The sequence below is a fragment of the Salvelinus alpinus genome, chromosome 35, assembly GCF_045679555.1.
Source record: "Salvelinus alpinus chromosome 35, SLU_Salpinus.1, whole genome shotgun sequence".
Taxonomy (NCBI): domain Eukaryota; kingdom Metazoa; phylum Chordata; class Actinopteri; order Salmoniformes; family Salmonidae; genus Salvelinus; species Salvelinus alpinus.
In genome coordinates, this window is record NC_092120.1 from 23,153,088 (window position 1) to 23,167,037 (window position 13,950).

General features: G+C 43.9%; 1 long non-coding RNA gene across 1 annotated transcript; it reads left to right on the forward strand.

Annotated features, from left to right (window-relative positions):
- The first annotated feature begins 10,839 nt into the window (after positions 1–10,839).
- On the forward strand, positions 10,840–13,677 carry LOC139564185 (uncharacterized). Its single transcript, XR_011672707.1, has 2 exons — positions 10,840–11,127; positions 11,943–13,677. It is a non-coding gene; the product is annotated as an uncharacterized lncRNA (long non-coding RNA).
- Positions 13,678–13,950: the final 273 nt, after the last annotated feature.

Consider the following 13,950-nt stretch of genomic DNA (forward strand, 5'->3'; position numbering starts at 1 on the left):
ATCGTGCGCTATCGTGCATACATTTATTTTGCCCCCCCACACCAAACGCAATCACGACACGCAGGTTAAAATATCAAAACAAGCTCTGAACCAATGACATTCATTTGGGGACAGGTCGAAAAGCATTAAACATGTATGGCAATTTAGCTAGTTAGCTTGCACTTGCTAGCTAACGTTAATTTGTCCTATTTAGCTAGCTTGCTGTTGCTAGCTAATTTGTCCTGGGATATAAACATTGAGTTGTTATTTTACCTGAAATGCACAAGGACCTCTACTCCGACAATTAATCTACACATAAAACGGCTAACCGAATCGTTTCTAGTCATCTCTCCTCCTTCCAGGCTTTCATTGTATTACCACGACTACCGGCAAAACAATTCATCGTTCAATCACCCACAATCACCCACAATCACCCACGTGGGTATAACCAATGAGGAGATGGCACGTGGGTACCTGCTTCTATAAACCAATGAGATGACTTTCAGCGCGATCTGCGTCAGAAATAGGAACGACTTCTATTTTAGCCCTTGGCATCGCAGACGCTCGTTGGCACGCGCAAGCAGTGTGGGTGCAATAATTGAATAACATGGATTTCTACATTTATTTTGCGACGCTCTCGCACGCGACGTGTCCGGTCTGGTCAGCATGTTAGGGTTTCTTCTGATCAGGGTCTAACCATAGTGGCTCAATAAGCACATCCCCTATTCCTAGAGATATCCTTTATTGGAACAGTGTTTAGGGTCTTCGTCATCGGTGCTGGTGGCCTGTGTTCAAGACCTGCTAGGGGAGTTACCCTACTCTCACATTCTTTAGCAATGTATTGTGGCAGACCAGGGGGTTTGGTCAAAACGTTTTTACAGATCAGACACAGAGTTGGATTAGCTCGTTTTCAAGGGTGTTTATTTCAATAACAAACGAAAACAAAATCATCCTCTGGGATACGGTCTTCTGGGCTCCGGGTCTTGCTGTATCCTGGGGGGAACAAAACTGAGCTCCCTCCGTTATCTCTGTGATTGAACACGACTTTACGGGAGTAACCTCTTTTCCCCCAGTCCCCTCTACCATGTGCTGCCCTTCTGGCAGCTTTATGGGACTCGTCCAGCTGGTGAGCAGTCAGCCCCTTGATTACTCACCAAAAACAATTAGTCCTGGCCGGAGAGCCCGTCGAGACCTGGCACGTCCAGCAGAGGGAGCCATCGCCTTGTGATGTAGACGCCGTCTGTCACCAGGCCTCGACAAGTCTTCACCTGGTGGCTGACCTACTGTATGCCACAGTATGTTAAAGTCATTGCCGCTTTGAATTGCATTTGTCAGACATTTCGATTGTTTGTATGGACATTTCGTTAGAACACATATATATTATTAATGCATGAATAGTATTTATGCACCTTTGTTAATTATCATAATGTGTATAGATTTGTCCTCTTTCACAGATTTTTATGGCTACCAGATGCTTTTCAGGTTTGATTTCGTGTTTCTGGACGAAGACATCAATGCTGCCTCTGCAGAGTTTGCATTTGACTAAAATGTTGTTCTCTTTCACCTCGATTAACTCCAAATAGTGGGAGCATTACCATAAGGAACATGTTAAGCAGGGTACAGTTGTTGAACCTTAATATGACAAATTTCATCGCAGGAGGAAAATAATCCTGCAGCAGGAGGATGTTAATAAATATCTCAAATGTATAATTGCCCCAAGGGGCAGCTGGAAGCAGTACGGTACCTAGAGGGTTATGGTTTGGGGAAGGCTGCAGTGTAAACCAACCGACCTCATTCCATCATCAAGTATTCTCACGGCTTGCTCGAGCATTGTGAATAGTGGTCTGAGCATCAGGAGATCGCACCCAGTGCTGAGAAATCGTTCTGCCAGTTTGTATGAATGGAAACTAACATTGGTGTAGCATACTGTCATGCACAAAGTAGATGTCCTAACTGACTTGCCAAAACTATAGTTTGTTACCAATAAATTTGTTGAGTGGTTGAAAAACCAGTTTTAATGACTCCAACCCAACTGTATGTGTTGTGATAATTGCATTTTTTGCTTTATAACCTGTTAGTTCATATTCCTTGCGACCGTGATATATAGGCATAAGGCCAAGACAATAAGACAGTGGCAGAATAGATTCAACCACACCTTTGTTCCATCACAAAACCAGAGAGCAACATCTGTACAGTGAAGTCCATAAAGCATTTTGCATGTAACAAACAGTTACATGATCTACATCATGGTCAAGCAAGCTAATGTTTCTGACATTTTCGGACTCTAAACAACTTTTGATTTAGAACCACGGAGAGTTACCACTAGTTGCAAAGAAAACAGGAGCTTACTCCACTATTCCAGCACAATTTCAACTTGAGCAAATCACCTATGCTTACAGTGACAACTAAAATATACCAAAAACGATTTAGTCCAATCAATGTAAACTGAATATGATATGGCTGTCCATGGTTCTGATTTGTTTGTTTGTGCGTTTGTAGGAGTAGAAAACACATGTTGACTCACCCTACTACAATGCCATCCTCCTATCTTTCATGTCGACGAAAGGTTGTCCTAGGTTGTTGTCCTAGGTTGTTGTCCTAGGCTACGTGGCTAAAATGCTTGGTTGCTAGCCTAACTTCCTTTCATGGGCAACATTAGCTAGTTAACATTAGCCTTCTACATCGAGCTACGTATTGAACTTCCATCCTCCAAATCTTTATCTCCATCCATGGCTAATTTAGGAAAGGGACAATTTTAGCTAGCTAGCTAGCTAGCTAGCTAGCCACCCGGAGGACAACATAATGAGATGCAACAATTCAAGTTGTTTCTGTCAATGACGTGTTGCTCCCAGTGTGATGTGATTGGAGTGAAGCCAAATCCAAACTGGCTTTCCTTGACACTTTTTTTTTTTTGGTGCTCCAGGACCATTCACAGTTGAGCTTACTCTGTTTAGCTCAACACTGATTGGATATTATTTAATACGTTTTCAAAAAGAGGCCAAATACTCTTTTTGACCAGATGCATCAGATAGATGGCCTACACAGAAACAGAGGGGTGCTGTTTCGCTCGCTCGGATACTTTCTCCAGTGAGATAAATCAGCCTCTTGCGAATTGAAGGAAAATGATGAGAAACAGAGAGACAAAAGATTTAAAAAAAATCTTGGTCAATTTTAGGGGGAAGCATGGCTTTCCTTGGCATCCATGAATACACACCACTGCATACAGTGGCCTGATGTAGCTAGCTAATAAAACAGTTTTTTTTACATTTTCTAAAATGTATTTACTCATTTGAATACCTAGCCCAAACAGCGGCAAATCTTTGGAGCGAAGAGTTGTCAAGAGGAGGCACCGCTTCCGGTCGAAACATACTGTGAAAAAGCGCACTGCACATGCGAGCGGTTTCATGTGACACAGATTAAAATGTCAGTTATGAAGAGGAGAGATCTACAGATGTAACAAGCAACATGGGTTGCTAATATGACCAGGATTGTGAATGCGGACTGCCACCGCTCAGATTGGAAGGTGGGTGATGTGTGCAGGGCAAAACAGGCACCATCCTTTCTCTCCGCTCATGACCATTTGATTGGAATAATTTGTGCCTCAAGTAGGCCTATGTCAACAGAATCAAGACTTTAGATGTTAATTATCCTACATTTTAGTTGTCAAACATAACCGGCATTTAGCCTATATTTTTGTAATTAAAAGTCTCAACATTTGGCTACATTTTGTTGCCTCCCTCATGTCAGCATCAGTGTGGACATGAGGCTGTAGCCAATACACAACCTAGGCTGCACTTTTACATTTAGGATAAATGATGTATGCTACATTTATGCTAAATAGATTTAAATATGATTCCAATGTTCTTTGTAGAGGCATTCATTTTCATTACAATTTCTGGCTCAGTTGACGGCCCATTTAGGCCTCTCTTACTACGCTTTTAAATCTCTATGAATGACCTATAGGTCCGAGAGTAGACCCAACCTGGCATATCAAAATATAGATATACATATATCGGGATGGTGATGAAAAAGGTTAGTCTTGAGCCATGCTAACATTGGCCAGAAAGTTTAGGTCAAAGGAGGGCGGTGCGAAGAGGTGAGGACAGAGAGGAACCGATTAACTCCATTACTATCAAATTATAAGACTAGTGAGTGATTCATTAATAGTAGAATTAAACATCCCTTGATGTACTGGATTCATGAGGGATCTCCTCTCGCTCTCTCTCCAGAGGGATGATGACTGGGACATCAGGCTGCAGCCACACGTTCACTTGTTTGTTTTATAAAGGGAAAAAGCAAACTCTTGGGGCTTTTCCATGTTATACTCCAGTTGATAATACACATTCTCTGCATCAGTTTACAAAGAACAGGCAGAAAACTGATTGGGAAGTTTTTAGGTAGTGGAATTAGTTTAGCTTCCATCCACAATTGTGGATATACACTCATTTTGGCTTTGGTTAAAGATATAGCATATAGGGGGGGGGGCGATACAGTCTGCTACCATTCTCAATAGTTTCCCATCAAGGTTGTCTCTTCCTGGTGGCTTATTATTGATGGATAACAATAGCTTACCACCTCTCCCACATGGACTTGACCAAATTCAAAACAGCAATCCTTCTCTTTCGTTATGAGGGTTCACTTTTCAAATGTCAGTTCACTTGAGTTTTTCTACTTTACTAGTGAAGTAGTCATTGAAATAATTGGCAATGTCGAAAGGTTTTGTTATAAAATGAACCGTCAACTTCAATGAACATCGGAGATTAATTGGGGTTTCTGCCCTTGATATCATTTAAGGTACTTTTCCATTTGTTTATCTTGGCTTACAAATACCTTCAGTGCTGCATCTGGATTCACTTCCTCATACACATTAGACCGACATTAATGTTTTACATCTTCAACAAAGGAGTCCTGATAAAGCATTTTGTATGATCTCTTATAAAATTACTTCAGGCCCACCCATTGGCACTTTGGCTTTTCTTGTTATTGCCACAATGTTATAGGAACTGATCCAAATACTGACTTAGCACTTGGCGGCCTATAGCAGCACCCCAAAACAAAAGGCGTTAAATGAGGCAGGTGAACTTGCAACCAGAACACTTCAACATGACATAAGGTCCTCTAAGCTTGAAAGGAATATGTCTCCATATACAGCAAGACCTCCCCCATAAGCATTCCTGTCTTTTCTGTAGATGTTATGTCCTTGTATTGCTACTGCTATATCAAAGGAATTATCCAAGTGAGTTTCAGAGATGGCCATTGCATGAATGTTATCCGATGTTAGCAAGTTATTGATTTCGTGAACCTTATTTCTAAGGCTACATATATTAATAATATACGCTATTCTTAGCCCTTTCCTAGGTAGCTCACAAAAAAAGTGAAAAAAACAACACATTGACTGACTATAAGCTAAACAATCAGGGACTTGTGAGTGTCTGTTGGTGTGTGTGATGTGCTAAAGCTACCGACCCAGAAGTTTGGCGCTCTCACTCCTCCCAGTCTTTTGAGATGGAAGGTGGGCGATGAACTTGTCATTGCAGATGTAAGCAATGTTCTCACACTCTCTGGCAGCTTTCATAGCTGGGATAAGGTCTTCGTTGAGGAAGATGTTGGTACCTCTCAAGTTCTTGCCCCTCTCCAAAACAGTCATCTTGTCCTTGAACCTGACAACTATCGACCTGGGTCTTTTCACCTGGGCTGGTTACAGATTTTCCAGACCTGTGGAGACTCTGGTAACAATGTTACTCTTCCTGGATTGTCCCACTAGACAAGTCAGTTTTCCCAGTCATCTGTAATAATGAGTCACAGACAGTGCTGATGTCATCTCAGGTGGACTTTATCTTGCCTCAAGTCTCTTTCAGCACATGCACCTCTTCCTGGGAAAACTCTAAACTGTTCTTAAGGTCTTGGACCTCTGGTCAGATCACCCATTCTTTTATTAGTGGAGTCCACTAATACTTGGACAAAGCTCTTGAAGCTATGACAGAATAAGATAAGTACGATCCCAGGTCAACACACATTGTTTGATAAGAGTTTAGATTATCTTTACTTGAGGTCTACAAATTTTCAAACGGCCCACACAAACAAAGATACTCAGGCCTATGATTAAATCCTGGCTGCTGCCAAGGTATAACAAAATGGGCGCCGCCGCTGTGCGTTGTCCATCCATTGGATGTCCATCTATATATATTTTTTAGAGGGTAGATTGCCGGTCCAATAGCTCATTGCGTCAGTCCATCGTTAGTACATGTTGCCTTGCCACTGGGACAAAGACCAGAGCAGGAGGGAGGGGCTAGCATTCTCTCTGTAGTACTTAATCTCCACTCACTCAGTTCAAGAATGACCGTCTGGACTTTGTGCATTGTAGCACTCATTCATTTCAGCTATGTCCTACATCGCCCCTCTAGGTGACAGCATGGCTCTGTTGCGGTCGTCTAGTGGTAGCATGGCGGTCAGGTGGCAGCGGCAGCCTCAGTAGTAGAGGTTGTTCTCAACATCAGCAGAGTGCTGAAGTGAGCTGGGAGCTCCTTTTTGAACAGGGCACATGGCTCATTAAGGGCATTAGGCTCAGGTGTGTCAATTAGGGGTGTGCTGATCCCCATGGAGACCAGCCAAAGGGGAGGAGACTATAATTAGGAGACACACAAATGAAAGGCACAGCAAACCAAGGAAATCCAAAGGCTAAAATAATACATGCCAATAAAGATAGTAGATGTAGAATAAAGATCACTGCAAACTCAAAATGAATTATAAATACACACAAAACGGGCTGGTCTCCAATTAGGGGGAAACACGTGCGAGCAACACCTGAGAGCTATTTTCCTGTTGCTGTAACAATTGTTTGTAGACATATTTTTGTTGATTTAAAAGATCACTCATCAGAAATACTGTCCTCTCCATTACTCCAACCTTCTTTAATTTGGGGCGGCATGATGGTAGTAATGTAGGCTAACATTGGTACACCACGCCAATCCAGCACAGCACAGGGTCGATGGAAACAGCAGCAAACAGCAGGGATTTAAACAGTCACAAGCCTGGGACTATGCGCGGTCCCAGCCAGAAGGGATAACGGCATCGCAGGCTGTGTTCAAACTCTTAAGGAAATCTGTGTCACGCCCTGGCCTTAGTTATCTTTGTTTTCTGTAATATTTTGGTTAGGTCAGGGTGTGACAGGGGGGATGTTTGTGTGTATTTGTCTCGTCTTGGGTGGTTGTATTGTATAGGGGGTTTTGTAGAGGTTATGGGGTTGTGTTTAGTGTAGGTGTCTAGGTATGTCTATGGTTGCCTGAATGGTTCTCAATCAGAGACAGCTGTCTTTCATTGTCTCTGATTGGGAGCCATATTTAAGGCAACCATAGGCATTAGGCTATGGTGGGTAATTGTCTATGTCTATGTTGCATGTGTGCACGTAGTTTGTTTAGCTTCACGATCGTTTTTTGTTCGTTTATAAGTGTTTTGTTTGTCTTCATTAAAGAAGATGTATTGTTATCACGCTGCGCCTTGGTCCACTCTTCCTCAATGTTACGACGATCGTGACAATCTGGCTAGCTTGATAGCTAGCGGCTCGTCAGACTTTATGGTTTGGCAGTGTCCTGGGACAGATAGTCGTTTTTTCAAGGATAAACCTTTTCAGAAACGTTCAAAACAACGAACTGAGCTCTCTCTTGTTCTGCATTTAGCATGCGTTGCGCTCTGATGAAGTCCGCACTGTCTCCTCGCTGTCTAGCTAACTGCAATCAATTAACTGAGACCAGCACTTCTTTCTTGCGCGAGGCCTGTTTTTTCACAGGTTGTCAGTAGCTGTCTGTATCTTCTTACAGACCAACAGACAGCCACAGATGGGTAAGACTTCATTTTCTTTTCTTACTAGTTTTCATTCAGTTATGAAAAATTGGTGATTGTCATTGACTGTGTGTGTGTTTGAGAGAAAGAGAGAGAGGGGCTTTGGCCACATATCGCTGATACTTATGTTGCACTTATGTTGCTTCTATCAATGCAGAGGTAATATCACATCGGGCTTCTGAGCACAGGCATGGGTACTTATACTCTGATCCTGGCAGCAGCGAAAGCCATGAAGACTGTGGAAGTGATGATTGCATGGCAATCTTCACTATGAGGCAGACAAAATCATTGGATTTTCTGGACTGGTTGCACTGTTCGGCTTCCTAGTACTTGGACTGTCTTTTTTATCCATCTCACGTGGCATTATCTTTGGAGCTGGAGATATGTTACTGGTCATGAGAACAAGAGTCGGATCTGCTGTAGAGATGGGTTTAACTGGTCTGGTAAATGGCACTGGGATCCAGAATAGGGGGAGCAGTACTAGGATCTACTTTGGTGACAGTGGGACCAAAAGGGCTTTGTGTCATGAGACTGATTCTCAGTCTCTCCTTACTTCCCTTGAGACGGCAAATAAAGAGGCCAACAACAACTACTCAGATTGGACTGTTGCTGTTATTCATGGCTGTGACATTCATGACTATGCTTATAAGAGTTTGGCTGGCGGTGTTTACAAGGTCTCCTGGGGGTGTCCTGCCTTCCATTCCTTTAGCAGCCATTTTTCTGTTACCTATAGCCGGTCATCTGACCTTTTTGGCAGAGATGATCTTGATTACCAAGTACAGTTGCAGGGAATTGAGCCCTATGTGGACAATTTGACGGTTTGGCAGGATTCCCGTTCGGACTGAGTGCCGAGGAAGGCAGTCGCCCTCAGTTTGAAACATCCATGACACACTGGTTCATACTGCAGAGATGCTAGTTGGGGTGGTTGGCTCTGTTCTGGGGACAGTTTCAGTTAGCTCCCTGGAGGCAGACAGAGCTGGCTGGGTGTCTATGAGTATATCTCTTATGACAGTTGTGGTGCTCATCAACATACAGGTGGATATGTCACTGGTCAGCCATGAAGGAGACTCATACCTTGGTACTGGAGGAGCGATAAGTTTTGCTGATGGGCCATCGGGGTATATCTAGAAGCAGTTGTTATGGTTGTAGGGAAACAACATTCAAAGATGGGACTTGGGCTGGCAGTTTTTGGGTCAGGGACTGGCACCATTTCAGTGACTGGCACCTAACAGTGACTTTGAGCAAAGTAGATACAGCTCTGGTGGGAACGCTAGCCTTGCCAATACTAGTGTTTGCTTGGATGAGGGGAACTGGGTTCAGCTGCCTTGGCTTTAGTGGCAATGGGGGGCTATGGTGCTGGGAGCAGCGGAACTACTAAAAACTGAACTGGGGTCAACTGGATGGACTGGAAATCTACTGTTTCCAACCATCCATATCAAATCAAAGTTTATTTGTCACGTGCGCCGGATACAACAGGTGTAGACCTTACAGTGAAATGCTTACTTACAGGCTCTAACCAATAGTGCAAAAAGGTATAAGGTGAACAATAGGTAGGTAAAGAAATAAAACAACAGTAAAAATACAGGCTATATACAGTAGCGAGGCTATAAAAGTAGCGAGGCTACATACAGACACCGGTTAGTCAGGCTGATTGAGGTAGTATATACATGTAGATATGGTTAAAGTGACTATGCATGTATGATGAACAGAGAGTAGCAGTAGCGTAAAAGAGGGGTTGGCGGGTGGTGGGTGGCAGGACACAATACAGATAGCCCGGTTAGCCAATGTGCGGGACCACTGGTTGGTCGGCCCAATTGAGGTAGTATGTACATGAATGTATAGTTAAAGTGACTATGCATATATGATAAACAGAGAGTAGCAGCAGCGTAAAAAGAGGGGTTGGGGGGGGTTGGGGAGGCACACAATGCAAATAGTCCGGGTAGCCATTTGATTACCTGTTCAGGAGTCTAATGGCTTGGGGGTAAAAACTGTTGAGAAGCCTTTTTGTCCTAGACTTGGCACTCTGGTACCACTTGCCATGCGGTAGTAGAGAGAACAGTCTATGACTGGGGTGGCTGGGGTCTTAGACAATTTTTAGGGCCTTCCTCTGACACCGCCTGGTGTAGAGGTCCTGGATGGCAGGCAGCTTAGCCCCAGTGATGTCCTGGGCCGTACGCACTACCCTCTGTAGTGCCTTACGGTCAGAGGCCGAGGAATAGCCGTACCAGGCAGTGATGCAACCAGTCAGGATGCTCTCGATGTTGCAGCTGTAGAACCTTTTGAGGATCTCAGGACCCATGCCAAATCTTCTTAGTTTCCTGAGGGGGAATAGGCTTTGTCGTGCCCTCTTCACGACTGTCTTGGTGTGTTTGGACCATTCTAGTTTGTTGTTGATGTGGACACCAAGTAACTTGAAGCTCTCAACCTGCTCCACTACAGCCCCGTCGATGAGAATGGGGGCGTGCTCGGTCCTCCTTTTCCTGTAGTCCACAATCATCTCCTTAGTCTTGTTTACGTTGAGGCATAGGTTGTTATTCTGGCACCACCCGGCCAGGTCTCTGACCTCCTCCCTATAGGCCGTCTCATCGTTGTCGGTGATCAGGCCTACCACTGTGTCATCGACAAACTTAATGATGGTGTTGGAGTCGTGCCTGGCCATGCAGTCGTGGGTGAACAGGGAGTTGGATGTCACTCTGGTCATGTCCCTGAAAAACTATTTCTGAGTCTAATTTGTCATAATGTACTTATACAATGACATATTTTGTCATTTGAGCTGCCTTTTTAAAAATTCAAACCCATTTATACAACAGCACAGGCACTTGAACTCTATTACACTCATGAAAGAAAGCAACTGATAAATAAAGATGAATACTTTACTACTGTAGCGTGTGTGTATATCTTTATCGTATTTTACCTTCACATACCAAACTACAGAATAGTTCAACTCAACTTGCCCACACCAAGACAGTAGGGAATGGATGAATGACAGGATAGGAACAGGGAGGAGTCAGGGCATATGCCAGATAAAGGAAGAACATCGATGCTCATGTGAGTGTTGATACTAATTTGATGTAGTAGAGATCCTGGAGATGAATTAGTATGAACAGAATGATGGGAGAATTCATGAAACAGTTAACTCTCAACTAGGGAGCAGAGGAGTGCTTTCACCTGTATCACACACAGACAGAGCTAGGGTCTCACCTGAGACAAAGAGCTGGCGGAGAGGCTGCACTGTAATCGCTGGAAGAAGAGGGAACTCATCCACTGTACACTGAGCTTCCTGTATCATCATGGTTCCATCAAAGCTGAGTAAGTCACCTGCATTTTACTGAACCGTTCATTTCATATAGTGGGGGGTGGTGGTGAATGATTTCCCTATGCTCTATAAGGTAGTGTTCAACAACCTTCGCATATGAGGCAAATTGTTTGATAGGTGGTTTTGAATTGACATGTTTGGCATTAAGTACTGCACCTTGCAAGATGTAAATGATTCTATTCATCAATGAGATGGAAGCTCATGTTTTGTCTCGGCATACACGTGCAGACAGCAGACTGTGAATAATGTTGACCATGTGCTTATTTTGGGACATCTTATAGCAAACAAGTATTGGAGAACAACTTTGTTGCTTCAGAGAGAATGCATTGGGACATATACAGTATATCCAGTAAAGTGCTTGAGCATTGGCTAAATCCTAGTATTGCAAGTGCTGGAACCGTGTGAGCAACGTGAGCAATATATACAGTGCATATCATGGCACCGTGCATGGCAGCTCTGCTGGTTAAACCTGATCAGCAAGTCTGTTGACAGTCACTTGCTACAGGCACTTCACGGTTGAAGTGACACATGGTGGTTTCATTCAGTTGCACGGTACAATACAAATGCATAGGCCTACAGTATAAATACTGTCAATACTGTAAGTACAATAGAAGAATATGATTAACGTACTCAAATTGACAACCACTTAACAATTACATATCAGGGATGATTGGATATCTTTACTTACTTTTTCATCATATTTAATTGTTACACATCTTCAGGCAATATATATAAACTATACCACAAAGCTGTGATACCACATCCAGTGTTTTTTTCAGTGACCCTCTCTTTTCCTGCTTTGTTTCAGAGGCGAGGAGCCCCATGTTGGAAGCAGCTCTGGGATTTGTCCTGGGAGTGGTGGGGAGGCTGTGTGCTGGGGGCCACTGAGGAGCCAGTGAATGCCAGTGATGACCTCAGGGGCCCTGCTTAAGCCTGTGTCTGATGGAGTCCAGACTGTGAGGCCCTTGGGACTGGGTACCCTCCTGGGAGCAATGGCACTAACCACAGTCATGACCTCAGTGGTGGCTGGGGTCATATTCGCAGCGGCTATGGCTCCCATATTGCTGGGTGCCAGGAGCAGTGGTGGTGGAGCATCCCAGGCAGGATCTGTGGTTGTGTGGATCGCAGTTGGACTAGCTGGCGCTTTCAGGACCACAGCCAGTGGAGCAACACTTGGAGTCGTCATTGAGGCAATCGTGGTGGGCTCAGGGATGGTGGGACTTCTCTGGGCACTGAGCATATTCACCCTGCTCAAACCTGCTTCGCACTTCATTTTCAAGTTCATATGGAGACAAAGAGAGTCCTGTGTACGCCTGGGACAGAGCATTCTGGAGGCCAGGGAGTGAGAGCTCAGAGAGATGGAGGCGAGGGAGGTGAAGAAGAGAGAGTGACAGTGGAGATTGAGCAGAGGATTGTCACATTGGAGAAGGAAGGAGAAAGGACAGAGGGCCTGGAGCACAGAGTAACCTCGGAGGCACAGCGCAGGGAGAGAAAGGAGATGGAGAGAAAGAGGAGAAAATGGATGGAGGAGGTAAATGAGCAAAGAGCAGATCAACAAAGTGGTGATGAAATACGTGGATTTCCTGACGTTTTCGTGGATTCTCATGACTATGACCGCCATGGTCACAGCAGGATTAGGGGTGTTTGGATTCGTGGACTACCGGTTTGGGTTTGTGGTCCTTTTAGCTTTGGTTCATGTTCATGAAATCGTCAAATTTTAACTTCTGGATGTTCGCAGGGTGCATGGGAATGTTTGCCATAGCGGTGCTCACTGTGCACGCAGGTCAGGAAGTGGTGTAGGAATGTATCGAAATGCACAGGGTTGGTCAGGATATATCAAGAGGGAACATGCAGTGTTTTTTGTGTCAAAGCTATGTCAGCTAGGCTTAGGGGCCCTTTGGGCAGGGGGGAAGATAAGGGGAAGGTTATAGTAGGATCAGCTGGGTTGGCAGTGGTCATTCTGATAGTAGTGAGGGTCTCTTCCCTTGTGGTGCTGGGTGCAGGAGGGACCTCAGGGGCACTGTTAGGGGTGGTAGGGGCAGCAGGGGTGTCTGTTGGGGCAACAGCAGCAGTGGCAGTGGGGTGGTCCACATGGGCAGGTACGATAGGGACTACAGCAAGGATGGTTATAGGAGCGTTGGGGATGGGTAAGCGGCACTTTGTCAACATTGGATTGCAGATACCGGTGGCTTATCTTTTCTGTGAGCAGTCTTGTTTGACAGAGCATCCAATAGGAGAATGAGGTGTTGTGGCTTTGTGGTATGTGTCGCAATCACGAGCAATGCAGTAGAACCTGTTTCATGCCAGCACTCCCACTTGCCTTGATAAGCTAATCAAACAACCTATCAAAAAAATCACGCTCAGGCATTTATAAATTTTTTTAATGAAATGTTCATCGTCAAGCAAAAACGATACTGTCTAACAAGTATACACCATTTAATTTCATCAGATTGTAATGATTCATTGTGTTAACATTTCATTTAATGTAAGTGTAAATAGGGAAATGCCTCTTAAATAAATGTCATTTTCAGATGAAAAAGTAATTACACTTCTCAAATTTCACTGAAGTGAAACATTGTTACTTGTAGTCGTTACCCGGAGTTCCAAATTAAGCAGCAGCAGCTGAAAAGATGAGCTCCTACAAATATTGAAATTTAAATGTTTTTTTAGAGTAAAGTACATCGAAAAAAATCAAAAGAAAACTGCAAACTGAATAGGAGACCAAACAAGCAGCTAACAAAGAAGAAAGGCTTTTGAAAAAGTAACAATTTTTCATAAAATTATACCGTTTTCTTAGCTAGCTAAGTTGTTTACCT